Here is a 14,811-nt window from a genome sequence, read left to right on the forward strand (position 1 = left end):
GCAAACAGACATGCCCATATCAAGACATCCACATGGAGTTTGAGCAATGTCATCACTTGACACACACACATATATGGTGATAACATCAAATCACCAGTAAGTGTCAAATGTGTGTGAGTTAAACATGTTATTGGTGCTAGTATCATGTAGATTTGCAAATACATATTTGTAATCTTAATAAATGTGATACACATGTATGTTCAGCTGTACTTCTGTACTTCTCTGTGAGTTACTGTAACCTGTCTCCATCATTATGTCTTCCATGTATGCCACATGCCAGGTTGCCACCATACACCCTCTTGGAGGATGAGGTCCTCATCCCATACCTCCTCGACAACCATGTAACACTCTTCAGCCATGTGCCACAGGATGCACAGCAGTGGGATGGCCAGTGGGAGGAACTCCGCAGGAGGGTAAATGATGTTGGCGGCCACAATCACTCCTATCAGTAGGTGCACCAACACTGCACGCATCTCATAAAACGGGCGAAACAGTGTGCTAATGCAATCACCAGGGAACAAGGTGCAACAGGTGGGAGGCCACTCACCCAGCCCTCACTCACACATACCGAGGAACTACTGGCCAAGCTGGGGATACATGCAGACCTCCATCCACAAGCTATAGCTGGTATTGTAGAGGTGGGTGTCTCTCAACTACCGAGTATGGAGTTGCTTGGTAAGTCACTACTGCACATATAACACAACTATATTTCATATAGTTACATGTGTTACTGTACAATATGTAATACAATATCATATGTAAGGCATGTATGCACACATGCCACATACTATAGTCTGCTACTCTATGTATGCACAGATTTGCATACTCCAGAGTATAGTCTATTGTACTGGCTTATCTACTAACATGGGCATTGCACCCTGTAGCTATCACACAGGTGCGGATAATGATCTTGCTGATGTGACACTCCTATTTAGGTACCTCTGGCATTTTGCAGTGCCACCAGCCTGTTGCAGGTGAGATTGTTATTTATTTACCAGGCTTGATAATGCACAGATCATATTAATTGCATGATATCTGCCATTTGGCCATTTAGCACACATACACAATGTATGGTGGTCCTGTTAATATACACTGGTCAGACTTGCAATACATCACAGTGGTTACCCATGTGGAATGATTGAAGACTATATGAAGCACCTACACTAAACCATACAAACTGTCATTGCCAGATGTGTGGACAGCTGTGAATACTGTATTTTTGAAAGGACACCATTGTGTTACACATGTATGCATGTCATTCAACACGTCAGTAGCAGACATGTCATACTACATGTGATTGGCAAGGTCATATGCCACACATTAGGCTGGTGTACTGTTAACCTGTGCTGGTCTGTGGCACCATTGCAAAGTAGGGACAGCCATGTCAAACATGTGTGTACAGCCACATGCACATTGTCTGTAGACTCAGCTCAGGGGTAGGCAGAATAATGTTGAACAGACATGCACTGATTTGGGGGAGATATGCAATCAAGGGCTCAGGCAAACATAGTATTCACTCCACATACCCTTCAGCACATGTCCTCCTCACACATAGGGGCAGTGGCCAACACAAAGCATCAGTGGCAGATGTACAAAGGTCAGCGATGGTCTGTTAACATGTGGGGTATGTTGCACAAAACATGGCAGTGCAGTGCAACAGTGCATAGCGCATGCATTGTGTTGCAGGTATGGGGTATAAGCTACTAACACAAATGGTGCAACACAGGGATGTATGCTAACTACTACTATAAATGTGTAAGGTGCATGCTTTCTGTTATAACACATGCATGCTGTTGTGTGCAACTCAGGGATGTATGATAACTGCCACTATAATTGTCTAAGCTGAATGCCATCTGCCATATCACATGCATGTTGCATGCCGTTGGGTGTCATAGCATGTCTGTGTGTCTGTCTGTGTGTGCTGTATAACTTGTAATGTACAGTTCTTGTCTGCCCCTCACAGGTGTTGATGTAGGTGTGTTGCCCTCCTGCGGTACACCTGATGTTAGTGTCCCCAGAGACTCTAGCAGTGATGATGAAAGTATGATTGAGGGTTGTCAGGGGCTGAATCTGTGCCACCGGTTGCCATTCCACCTGTATCCCCCTCTTCCCCGCACACAGTTCTCCTGCCTACACATACCCCATCACCAGTGGTCATATAGGAAGGACAGTTGGCAGATAGTAGCATGGAACAGGAAAGTGTGGAGACTATGGAAGGTGTGCCTGCATACCATGATCCCAGCCAACTGACTGGTGATGTCCCACACAGTTCATAGGTTCATAGGTAGATACTAGGCTATCTGCCCTAGGGCATTTATAAGCCTAGCCAGAGTGTATTTGGCTTCCGCCTCCCTATTAGATTAGCCTACTGTGCCTCTGTAAAGTAGGTCACAGAAGGTACCCCTTTTAAGATTAGTTTACTGTGCCTCTGTCTAGCAGGGACACAGGAGAGATCCCAGGGGTGAATTTGCGATTTCCCATCCACGCGTCCAAATTTCGCTTGAAGAGGGTCAGCAAGGGGCTATGTCTAACATGAATTGGGATTCTATTCCAGAGTGAGGGGAGCCTCTGGGAAATGAATCTGTCCCTCCACCATGTCCTATTTATTTTTGTGCTGAGGTTTAGGTCCCTGGAGTGTGTAGCTCTAAGGGACTTGGATTTTTTGAGGTGGAGCATGTCCATTAATTCTGGGTTTGTCATGGCTTTGTACGTCAGGCATAGATCGCCTGAGTAGGTGGTAAGCAACTGAGTAGAGCTGGAGTTTCTTTAGTCGAGCTGCATAGGACATCTGTTTGTAGCCCATGATCCTCTTGGTGAGGTACTTTGGGTCTCTCCAGTTGCTGCAGGTGTCGGGTAAGGTACATCCCAAAGGGGCATTGTATTCAATTATGGGCCTGATGAGTGACGAGTAGAGGCACAATGACCTCTTGATCTAGATGCTAACCCTTTCATGATAAGGGGCTATATAGAAGGTCTTTCTAACCACTTTGGCAACGTGATTATCAAAGGAGAGATTACTATCTACGTTGGTCCCCAAATCTCTAATTACTTCTTCTGTACTTAATGGATTACCACCTATGTGGTAATTTGTGGGCACCTTGTTTTTCACAAAGGGGATGACTATGCACTTTTTAGCATTTAGCTTGAGGCCGTGGCTCTGGCACCAAGCATCTGTCTCTGTGAGACCCTTTTGGAGGATGCTTGTGTCAGCTGGAGATTCATTTATGGCCCCCAGTTTGCAGTCATCTGCGAACTTTGTCAGCCATAATCCACCTGTGTTAACCTGAACCTCAGAGAAGTATATACCGAACAAGAGAGGTCCCAGAACTGATCCCTGTGTGATGCCACTTGTAACTGGTTTGGATTCGGACATGGCACCTGTGATTCTGACCATGTGGGTTCTATCTCTGAGCCAGTTTGCAACCCATCTTGTGATAGAGGAGTTGATATTTAAGCTGGTAAGCTTATTTATGATGCCCGAGTGGGGTATTGTGTCAGCTTTTATGAGGTCCAGGTAGGCTGTGTGGACTACCTTGCCCTCATCTATGGCTTTGGTAACTGTTTCCAAAGAAATCAACTAGATTTAAGAGACAAGATCTGCCCTTAACAAAGCCTAATTGGGTAGGGTCCAGTGTCTGGAGGCTCCAATGTCTTTGTTTATGAGTTCCATGATAATACGCTCCATAGCTTTACAGACCAGACTAGTCAGGCTTATGGGGCGATAGTTTCCAGGGTCCATTGTGGCACCACCTTTGTGGAGTGGGACCACTGTTGCTGTACACCATTCTTTGGGTACATATCCTGTAGTAAGGCTAAGTTTGAACAGTGACTTAATGTGAGGGTTTAGTTCTTCTTGAGCTCATGTAAGACACAGCCTGGGACACCGCCTGGTCCCATAGATGCTGTGTTTTTGCTTTGAGAGGGCAGCTTTCACCTATGCATCTGTGATGTCAGGGAGGTCACATTCAGTTGGGATAGGCGTTTGCTCTTTGGGGGAAGGGGGAAGAAGTTTGCTGAATCTGTCTGCCAGGATGTTGGCTATGTCTGTAGATTCGTATATTTTGTACCATTATGCAACAATTCAGAGCATATCTGGGAGTTTCCGCCCATGTTTCTGACATAACTAAAGAAGGCCTTGTGATTATCTTTAGTGTCTAAGGCAATTTTTCTTCAAACTGGCCTTTGATGATTTTATGAGGGATCGAAGTTTCTTGCTAATACTGATCAGAGATGCCTTCCCTTTGGGATTTTGCTCTGTCATGTAGTAGCTTCCTTCTTCTGTTGTATAGCTTATTTATGGCCGGGGTCCACCAGACCGGTCTCCTGTTTTTGGAGGAGTGAGTCTTGGTTTTATTTGGGATAGCACGATCCATGCATTCTGCAGGTGCTCATAGAATGCATTTGTAAAGGATTCTATGGATCGGGCTGTATTATCCTCTGCCCAGGGCTTTGAAGGATTCCACCTCAGTCTTGAGAAGTGCAAAGTTGGCTTTGGAGAAATTCTTTACACACTGATTTCCTTGGCTGGGGTGGGACGGGATATGGATGTCCAGGAAATTTGTTTATGGTCTGATCTTACCAATGAGGGTTTACCTCTGGTGGAAACATAGAGTCCCCATGTTGGTGATGACCAGGTCCAATATGTTGTTCCTCTTGTGGGAGTGGTGACCAGTTGTTCCATTGCTAGAGTTTATAAATTCAAGGAACCATTGGGCAGGGTGTTTGACTTGAGTAGTTTTCCCAGTCAATGATTGGGTAGTTGAAGTCACCCAATAACATAGTGTTTGGAGACCTTCATATTCTCCAGTGTTATCAGGAATGCCAAGTGGGGTTCCTGTAATAGGGAGGGTGTTCTGTAGCAGGCTACAAACTGAAAGGTAGTTTTGCCCGCTGTTAGTTACACATGGATGGTTTCGATGCTTCGCAGTGCCACTAACCTGGAGGTGTAGGTATCTTTGATGAATATAGATACTCCTCCTTTTGTGCTTCGGTCCAAGTTTTGGGGCGGAAACGCATGGTATGAGTTATAACCTGGTAGTGCTGGGGTGCTCTCAGGAGCCTTGAACCAGGTTTCTGTTACTGCACAGACATCGATTTTCTCCATACTGAGGAGAGTCTCGAAAAGGCGTGCATCTTGAGGTTTAGACTTCTGGCATTGAGTAGCATTACCTTTAGTTTTTTTATCTTTGGTTTGTCTATGGAGGTGGGTTTGTCCTTTGAGCCTTGCCTAAAAGGCACTATGGGGTGGCAAGAGCCTTGGCCAGTATTTGAAAGCCTAAGGGTGACAGGTGCAAGCCATCCCTAGCTAACGTGGCTTGTCGAGCATGTCATCCCAGGCTGACAGACACTGGATCCGCTTTGAATGACACCAATACTTTAGCCAATTGTTGAAACTGATCATTTTGTCTTTATACTGTGGCATCATTCTTGGTGAGGGCAAGATGCTACTCAAGGTCAGGGACATACCAGCCTGGGCTACATGGTCAGAGAGCCTCTATGTCTCTTTCATGTAGTCCAGGGAGATACGTCTCAGGTCATTCACACCAGCATGGACAATGACGGAGTCATACTTGTACTTGCTTTGGAGTGACCTGAGTGCTTGCATTATGTGGCGGATCCTGGCACCTGACAGGCAGCTTACAGTGACCTTCTCCTTGTTCAGTCTGGTGAGTGGGACGTCAGTGTGCCAGACAATAGAGTCCCCTATAACAAGTGTATTTGGTGTGTTGTTTGGCCTTATGGGCTGTGACTGTGAGGCACACTGATTTTGTGAGATATGTGATTTGTGGGTATTGTTGAGGGTGGCTGTTGCTTGGATATCTGCTTAGGAGGTCTTTGCTGTTTAGGCAGATTTTTATTTAGAGCCTCCGAGTATGCTTTTGTGTGTTTATGTGCTGGGTATGCAGATGCAACAGGTCTGTGTGAGACTGGATTTGTGGTGTGGGTGGTTACCTTTTCCACCTGACTGACTGTGCCAGTCTTGGGTTGAGAGAGCTCTGCCTCCAGTTTGGCTGTGTAACTGCATTTCTCACATGTATTAGAGTTTGTTGGAAGGAGAAGAGGGTTGTCTGTGTACATAAGGCAACTGTAGCATTGCCTCAAAATTCCCAGATTCACCAGCTGGACTGGAGAGTAACCTTGAAACTGACCCTTGGACATACCAGATTAGTATAGGGAACTGTTTCTTTTACTGATCAGATTAGGGAAGGGAACTGATTTTTCATTTGATCAGGAAGGACCAATCGGGAGTCTAATACTTATGAGAAGTCAAGGAGGGTGTAGTGCTTTAGTTAGTTAGTGTTTCCTTATAAGAGCTGAGCAAGTGCAGGGCTTTAGAAAGAGAATAGAGTGATTACTTTGAGAGTTTGAACAGTTCTAAGAGAAAAAGTGAAGAGCAGACTTTGTGGAGCCTGGAATAGTTTAAACCTGTTTAGGCGGCGCTGCCCAACGCTGCTCAGTGTTCAAAACCTTATGTTATGTGCCCAGTGCTGCTCGTAGAAGGACCCCGGGCCAACATGCCCCTGCAAGAGAAAGCACATCAGCTGGTGTCACCAGACGCATGTTTCAGGCTGTAATGGAGGCACAGGCACGTGCTGAATGGCACAACAGAGAAGGTCTGAGGCTTCAGAGGGCTGCTGTCCTTTCTTTAACTGACAACATCCAGGCAATTGCAAATGCTCACCATCATCTTGCAGATGTCTTGGACAGACGATTGGGTGACATGGTGGGAGTCGACCGTGGCATGTCAATCCTCGAGTGTGGAATGTCTGTCTGGGAACATCTGGTGGGAGTGAAGTGTCAGGCATGTGGACGTAGGCCAGCTACATCACCAGTTGAAGGTCTATGTGAACATGCTACTTCACATGCCCACTCCCATAACGGCAGTAGCAGCAGCAGCAGCTGGTGCTGTGCTGTCCACACCAGGACACAGCTGGCTATGTGCACATGGTCCTGGATGGTCCCAGCAGAGACACGGTTCCAGTGGGCATGTCATCAGACAGTACCCAATCTGGACCTCTACCTAGTAGTGCCCGTGCACCCCCTGGCAGGTGCAGATCACGTGGCCATGGCCGGACAACGTGAACTGTGAAACCTGCCCTGTATAGTCTGTAGCTGTCAATAATACCCCAGTGTAGGCTAGCCACATGCCAGACCTGTATGCATACGTACACACACACCAGAAATAAATGTAGGGCACCTCAACACACACACGCATAACGTCCACACACGCCCAATGATATCAAAGGCCCTAACCCACACACATGATATCATCCAATGGTGCAGCCTAGGCCTCTGGCAAACATTATCACCCTGTGCAAATGATGATGCCTGTGCCGCATCCCTGTCATCCACATTATCGGTGCAGGGACAAGCTCATATGGTCTGATGCACAGAGTGAACATACTAGGAAGACAATTGTAGATTAATATTGTTGAGTAGTGTTTGACAGGCAACAGACATACCATGTATTACAGTTTTAGAATGCATTTGGTATGTTTGACAGTATGTATCATATGTAACAGTAACTGCGTGTTAATCTTGATGTTCTGCCTCCCTCTTTCAGGTGTAATTGCATGTGCCGGGGGATGTCAGTGTTTGCAGTTATTGTCCCATATGTAAATGTTGACTACTCACAGGTCTGTATGACAATACCTGCATGCACTTTGTAGCTTCCACATCGCAGTTTTAATCTCCCAAGTTTCAATTGTGTTTACTGATCTAATGATCCAAGAGCATGATAGCTGTGTAGTAAGCTACTGTGTTCAGAGCTGTCACATCCATAGTGGGTGACATCACAGGTATAGTTACCTGGAGCTGGGAGGAGGTAAAAGAGTAGTATAGCAGATGACAGGGGTAAAGGCCAGTGGAAAAAGTGGCTTCTCATTGGGAAGCAGTAATACTCACTCTTATGACAGGATGCAAACACAGACACACCCACACACTCAGGGATTCACAGACACAGTAACACACCCACACACTCAGGGATTCACAGACACAGTAACACACCCACACACTCAGGGATTCACAGACAGTAACACACACTCTGACACACACACAGTTGCCAGTGTTGGGATGAGAACCCCTGCCTATGTGCAAATCATCATTATAGTACTACGCAATTACAAGACGCACCACAGAGATTACACATGTACAGGTAGTCAGAATGGCCTACGACCGAGGACATCAACAGGGATACTAGATTGCAGTGAGTGAATGTGGGGTGAGGGGTTCATCAGTCGGCTATGTAACAACAAGCCTCACCCCAGGGTGTGCATGTTTACAGGTGGTAAGCATGCCCTTCTATGATTGATGACATCAACAGGGATACTAGATTGCATTGAGTGGATGGGGGGAGGGGACCTTAACATTTTACTATGGTAAAATACAGCCTCACACCAGGGGCCAGACTGCCATACATACACACACCAGGGGTCGGACTGCCATACACACACACACACACACACACACACACACACACACACACACACACACACTGTGGCATTCACAAAGATATACACCTATGTCACACACATACAGACACTTGACATGTGTGAGATTCAGCCACCTGCCTATGCCTTTCTTTCTATACATCACTCTGTACTGATGTCTACCACAGTGTTCAGGGGAGTGAAAAACATTTGGGATGTATTCCCCACCATACGTGACATATATGCACACACACACACACACACACACACACACACACACACACACACACACACACACATATACGTGCCAGTACTGTGAATCAAACACCTGCCTATCTCATGATAGGTATTACAGAGTTACAGCACTATTGCACACCCTACAAAGTGTACTGACTTTTTCCTTTGCCACCTGTGCTGATATATGCACAATATATGCACAGGGGAGGTGTTACTGTTAAAGGTGTCAAGAGGTTTGCCTTCAGTGTCACCCTTACAGCATTCTACATTGTGTGTCTTCCACTTCAATTAACAGAACCATAGCTTAGTAGTTACACAGGTTATTGTAGGAATGGTTGTAACACACCTGTGAGCTGTCCTCAGTAATCATTCCTTTGCAAAGTAGCCCCACCACTTAGTAGTCATGTCCAAACATCTGTCCATACCTAAAGTAAAGCTTATTGTACTTTGAGCATATCACCATATACAGTTGGCAATGTTGAGGCTGCATTGCCACAGCATGATGTACTAAGACAGCAGTCACCTTCAAACATCAGACACTGCACACGTATGGAATCTAAACACACATCAATACATGTACACATATGCAGTCTCCATCAGTAAGTGGACTAGCAGGTCAAGAGGATACATTCCACACCTTCCCCACACCATGTGTGAAACCTAGCCAAGCATTACACCATAATGGATGTATTCATGTACTGGTAGGACATACAACCACCTTCACTGAGTAGCCAAGTGTACATTCATGCCAACAACACATATCAGCAAGACACACACACAGCAATATTCCATGTCATGATATGACAAACTGTTACTTGACAGTTCCATGGTGAAGCCAGGGCACTGTAATGGTCAACAGCAAGCACTTCATATATGCCACACACACCTCATGATTACTGGAAGAGTGCCAGCAATGTGCTCTATTTGAGCTAGGCATTACACTCATTCAAGCATGTACGAGGTCTGCAGCTTGTAAACATCTCACCCCAACACATTCTGGCTATTGTTTTAATAAGGTTAATGTCCAGACAGCACACAGCATGCATGGCTTGCAATTGTTGACATAGCGTATATGTAGGAACTGTGGGCACACATGGCTGTACATGTCATGGACATATCACCTGTAACTACTCAGGAACATACAGAGCATAGCTGTATTTCCCTGAGTCTGTCAATACAGGCCATGTGTGTAGGTCCTATGATCCTGTTATTTGGGTATGTTTGTAGGCATTGCACTAGGTGGACATGTCTAATGACATACATGCCACATGGGTTGTTGTATGATATGATAGGTGTCATGGGTGACCAGTAGAGAGGGAATATTACCTCTGTCAACATAGATATCAAACCTTATGTACTGTTATCATTCGGCACAGCCATTGACCTATCTGCCATGTGCATGTGTGTAATGAATGTAGCCACCTGTATGTAGAAAGGACAACAACAGCTATGGTATTTTCATTTATGTTGTATGAGTGTGGGATGTACATATCCAGGGCAGGTACATTTAGGTCATATCCAACCATGAGGGTGTTGTTTACTGGTGTACAGCAACAGTCAACTGTGTTAATGCTGACAACATCCGAGGGACCCTGGTATGTGTACAACTGACCTGGTTACAAACAGTGGTATAATTGCATTGCATAACACATTATGCAACTGTGGCAGTACATGGGTACTTTGCACAGTTGATGTAGGGCTAGGTATAGTCCACCAATCGAAGGTTATTTGGTGTTCCACCATACTATGTCATACCACATGTATGGATGTATGTTGGTAGTCTGAGGACATGGTGGTGGATGTATGAGGATACACCCTAAAATGCAGCTTTTGCCACAGTCACCTGTACCTGACTCATCTGTGATGACTTATGTCAGAGTAGTGGTCTTTACTTGTGTCTTTACTTGTGAGTAGCCTTAATGAATATGTGGACACCACCACCTGGAATGGTCTGTACCAGTGTTATGGCCCAAATGTATGGATCTGAGTTATATGGTGATAGTGCAATTGTGCACTACAGAGACTTCAGCCAGGTTCTCCTCACTGCACAGATGTCATTATTCCCCATTGTAGGTTCTACATTGAGCAAATGGATTACGAAAGCCACACATCTAGCACTGGTTAGCATAAGCATCCAAATGCAATTGCCTTGTAGATGTCAGGGTGTTACTTCTGTGTTTAGGACTTTTGCCTTGGAATGCCACTATATGGGTAAATGCGACCTAGGTATTATCCACACTCCCTTGAATCATGGATGCATGTGCTCTGTGACAAAGGCTTGTCTTTCAGTCATGACATCCTGGAATTACAGATACTGGACAACCTCATAATTACAGCAGGAGATTGGCTCTTTGCTTTGGTCAAGCAGTTGCCACTCATACCATGACATCACTGCAAGTGGCAGTAATGTGGTTGGTATCAAATGCTACATCTAAAGTGATGGACACCAGCAGACGTTGTGTATATGACCAATGTCAGATATACTTAGTCTAGCAGTCCTGTTAATAATGGCAACTACTAACACAGCCGGGAGAGGTCATCTTGACACCTGCACCTCAGTACTATTAGACAATGGGGCTCACATATTATGCTTGCACATGCCACTGTTCCAAGTATAATGCCACTGTCCACAACCTGCTATCAATGTATGCCTTTCAGGGCAGCAATGTGTGTGACACATGCTGTAGTTAGCATCCACCTGTGTGTCCCAGTTAACCTATTGTCTGTCACTTCCACACATGCATGATTGTGTATACTTCACATATATATGTCAGTACTTCATGTACATTTATGCATGTGTATCACACAGCACAGACACAGATATATCATTTACAGGCCACATACAGGTATCTGGTAGTAAACCTGGATGATGTGCATATATGCTGACAGTTAAGATGTACATAGCTGTAAACCTGTGTGTTTACAATAGGAGTCCATTACAATGTGTTCTGTACATGTAAGTGTATGAGCATGCACACTGTGGCTTTCCATGGTTAGAATCAGAGTGCATCCCAAACAGCCCTGTGCTACTGAGTGTATGAGCATACCCACTGCCACCTTGTGTAATTTGAGGCAGTGCATCTGAACAAGCCCTTTGTTTCTAAGTGTATGAGCATGCCCAATATAACCTTGTGTAGTTGTAGTCATAGTGCATCCCAAACAGCCCTGCGCTACTAAGTGTATGAGCATGCCCACTGTCACCTTGTGCAAGTGGAGTCAATGCATCCAAGCAAGTCCTGTGATTCTATGTGTATGAGCATGACTACTGTAACCCTGTATAGTGATATTAGTTGTCCACTCCACAGATGGCATACTCCAGTTCAGGGCTTGTTGTGCTACAATTATACCTCTCAGGCCTACCTATGTCTTACCTGCAGATGATGTGTCATGTTTGTGCATACAGGTTGTAATGGACTCCTACTTTAAACACACAGGTTAACAGCTATGTACATCTTAACTGTCAGTATCCCTGTTGTTGTCCTCACTCTTAGAAGGGCATTCTGACTGCCTTGAAATGTGTAATCTCTGTGGCGCATCTTGTAACTGAGTAGTACTGTAATAGTGATCTGTAGATAGGAAGGAGTTCTGATCCCACCACTGTCAACTTTTTGTGTGTGTCAGCAAATGGCTGAGTGTGGTTGTGTGTATTTATTTGTGTCTGCATCCTGTCATGACAGCGGGCTTTGCTGCTTTCCAAAGAAAAGCCACCTTTTGCACTGGCCTTTATCCTTGTCATCTGCTAAACCACCCTTTTCCCCCACCCAACTGCATGTAATCAGACCTGTGATGTCACCCAGCTCAGAAGCAGAATCAGAGTAGGTGGAATTGTATGGTGTCTGTGGCACATACCCCAAATGCATACCACTCTACTAGTTACCTTTACATAGGCAAGACGTGTATGCACAATACTGGCAAGTGTGTGTGTGTGTGTGTGTGTGTGAGTGTGTGTGTGTGTGACTACCCTGTAGCCAGGCATACATGTGTTATGTCTTTTAACATGCTGCACACCATGGTAGTCATCTGTGGTGAGTGGAGACTACAAATTATTAAATAGTTAAGAATAGAAAAGAATAGACAGTCAAGAACGACTACAGTTGGGTATGTTGTTTTCCTGTACTACTGTCTAGCAGTGACACAGAAGTGGTCGCCGGGGTGTATGTCCATACCCATCATTCCCCCACCCAAACTCCACAATCCCCGGGGTATATTTCCTTAGCCATCATTCCCCACCCCAAACTCCACATACATAACAACCATCCCTTCTCTGGTGAACTGATTACGATTTAAATGTTATAAAACAAGAGATGCCTCTGTTTTGTGTACACGTCAGTTCCTTTGGATCCCTTCTGTGTCACAAAGGGTGTTCAGACATGTGTGTGTGTGTATATATATATATATATATATATATATATATATATATATATATGGCTATAGCTGTGTCTGTGTATATGTGTGTGTGTGTGTATATATATATATATATATATATATATATATATATATGTGTGTGTGTGTGTGTGTGTGTGTGTGTGTGTGTGTATACACATCCCATAGATGCATACATGTATTTAGTTATGACAGTTGTACAGATGTAGGCTAGTCTATGTTGTTTCACAGAGTATTCAAGGGTACTGTACATATGTACACAAAGTGACTGTCCCATTTGTTTTCAGTACTGTGGAATACCTGTAATAAGATGTGTGTTATAAAAACCATGACACATGTATACAACCCAGATGGCTTAGTGGTAAGTCCAGTGACCTCAGTGTGCATGGTCAGGGGTTCAAGACCTGTAAGGCTTGTTGATAATGTAATTTAGGACTGAATTAGACACTTTTATGCGGGTGTAAATGTGTTTTCATGACAGTAAGCAGCGGGTACACACAGGTACAAAACATGTACAACTCGCAGTACACTTGAAATGCCCTTCTTTGGCAATCCTGCTGATGTCACCCACCTAGAAATACACCTCGGGGACTGCTATAACCCAGTAATCTCTGTAGCGTGTCCTGTAACTGCGTAATGCTGCAGTGTGATAAACTAGTTTGGTAGGTGTTCTTATCCCAGACATGCTAACTGTGTGTATGTGTGTCTGTCTGCTTGAGAAGGAAACAATGCTTTTTAGAGTATGCACACTCCTTATGATTCACATACTCACTTTTGGCAATCCTGCTGATGTCACCCACCTAGGAATACACCTCTGTGACTGCTGTAACCCAGTAATCTCTGTAGAGTGTCCTGTAACTGCGTAATGCTGCAGTGTGATAAACTAGTTTGGTAGGTGTTCTTATCCCAGACATGCTAACTGTGTGTTTGTGTGTGTGTGTGTGTGTCTGTCTGCTTGAGAAGGAAACAATGCTTTTTAGAGTATGCACACTCCTTATGATTCACATACTCACTTTTGGCAATCCTGCTGATGTCACCCACCTAGGAATACACCTCTGTGACTGCTGTAACCCAGTAATCTCTGTAGAGTGTCCTGTAACTGGGTAATGCTGTAGTGTGATAAACTAGTTTGGTAGGTGTTTTAATCCCAGACATGCTAACTGTGTGTGTCTGCTAGCCTGAGAAGGGAACAATGCTTTTTAGAGTACTCACACTCCTTACAATTCACATGCTCACCTTTGGCAACCCTGCTGATGTCACCCACCTATAAATACACCTCTGGGACTGCTGTAACCCAGTAATCTCTGTAGTGCGTCCTGTAACTGCATACCACTGGAGTGTGATTTAGAACTGTGGTAGGGATCCATCCACATTCATGGCAGTTATGTATGTTTTCTGTGTGTTTCAATGTCTGTGTAGGGAGCAATGCATTATACCCTACTCACTTGCTGGACATTTACAATGCCCTACTTTGGTACTCCTGCCGATGTCATACCTTGTAAAATATACCTCTGGGGGGCAAGTACCCTAGTAATCCTTGTAGTGCGTCCTATAACATCTCCATACAGTAGTGTGATATAGACCTTGGTCATGGGTTCTATACCCACACATGTCAATTGTGTGTGTCTCACTGTCTGTTTTGTGAGCAATGCATTTTGGGCTACTCGCAGGAAATCTGAAATGCCCTACTTTGGTAAACCTGCTGATGTCATTCCTTGTGAATTACACCATTGGGGATGGAGTAGCCCAGTAATCTCCATAG

The sequence above is a fragment of the Protopterus annectens genome, chromosome 11.part0 (genome assembly GCF_019279795.1).
Source record: "Protopterus annectens isolate FY-2018-M chromosome 11.part0, PAN1.0, whole genome shotgun sequence".
In the NCBI taxonomy this organism is placed as follows: Eukaryota; Metazoa; Chordata; order Ceratodontiformes; family Protopteridae; genus Protopterus; species Protopterus annectens.